Source organism: Octopus bimaculoides, chromosome 15 (genome assembly GCF_001194135.2).
Source record: "Octopus bimaculoides isolate UCB-OBI-ISO-001 chromosome 15, ASM119413v2, whole genome shotgun sequence".
NCBI classification, from domain to species: domain Eukaryota; kingdom Metazoa; phylum Mollusca; class Cephalopoda; order Octopoda; family Octopodidae; genus Octopus; species Octopus bimaculoides.
In genome coordinates, this window is record NC_068995.1 from 44712396 (window position 1) to 44713664 (window position 1269).

Here is a 1269-nt window from a genome sequence, read left to right on the forward strand (position 1 = left end):
GGCAGAAACATGTATCAATTGCTGTCCTCTAGTCTTTCAGACAATCAAACTCTCTTTATCCTCAATAGCATATCAATTTTGATTCTTGAAATTATCTCCCCTTTTTCATACCTGGACAAACACGCGAATATTCCTTCGACTCATAGAATTTTATTATCCGTTCCGTGACGTCAGAAGCAAATGTTCTCCCGCCCTTCTGTGGGTCAGAATTAGCCAAAATACTCGTTTTTTTTTTCTTTCTTCAGTTGCTGTGATCTCTGTACCATATAATCACCTATATGAGAAGTTTCGATAGTTTTTTTTTTTCTGTAACCAAATTTCTGGCATAAGGGTTAATAATGCGCAGTGGTGCCTCTTCTAAATTCATATTCAATATAGTCAAATTACGTGGTAAAACTGAATGCAAAATGGTTACCATACATTTATGTATTGATGTATGTTAATATTTTGAATTTAGAGAACTGCCGCGCATACACGCCAAAAGTGTGCGCACGAATCCACCAAGGGGAAATTCATTACAAATAATAAAGAAGTGAATGCATGAATCTACTAAGTGGATCCGTGTGCGTGCCAGTCCACGTAATCCAATAATTTCCCATACAACTAAAGAGCGTATTTGCTATAAAAAAGGAAATAGAAGCTATTATTTGAAAACGGAATTAACTATGTAACAGATGAGAAAACAAGTTGAAATTTTAATAGCAAATTCTGACTGGCTGGGTTCAGATTACACAGGTTTGCCAATTTCAGTCAAATATATGATTAACTTTAAAGATATTCAGCACGAAAATCTGGATAAATTGACATCGCGTTCCAAAAGGAGTGTGGGTCTCAAATTTTGGCGGGGCATATCTTTGAAATCCTTAGGAGTTAGTTGGACCATAAAATTATGTATGTGTTCCTTATGCATATAGAGGTATTACCCCACCCAAAAACCTTTGAGCTAAATCTGAGTTGATCACGTGTACAGCTCTGGTTGATTTCATATGGAATGACTCATATATATATATATATATATATAGGCGCAGGAGTGGCTGTGTGGTAAGTAGCTTGCCTACCAGCTACATGGTTCTGGGTTCAGTCCCACTGCGTGGCACCTTGGGCAAGTGTCTTCAACTATAGCCTCGGGCCGACCAAAGCCTTGTGAGTGGATTTGGTAGACGGAAACTGAAAGAAGCCCGTCGTATATATGTATATATATGTATGTGTGTGTTTGTGTGTCTGTTTATCCTCCCACCATCGTTTGACAACCGATGCTGGTGTGTTTAC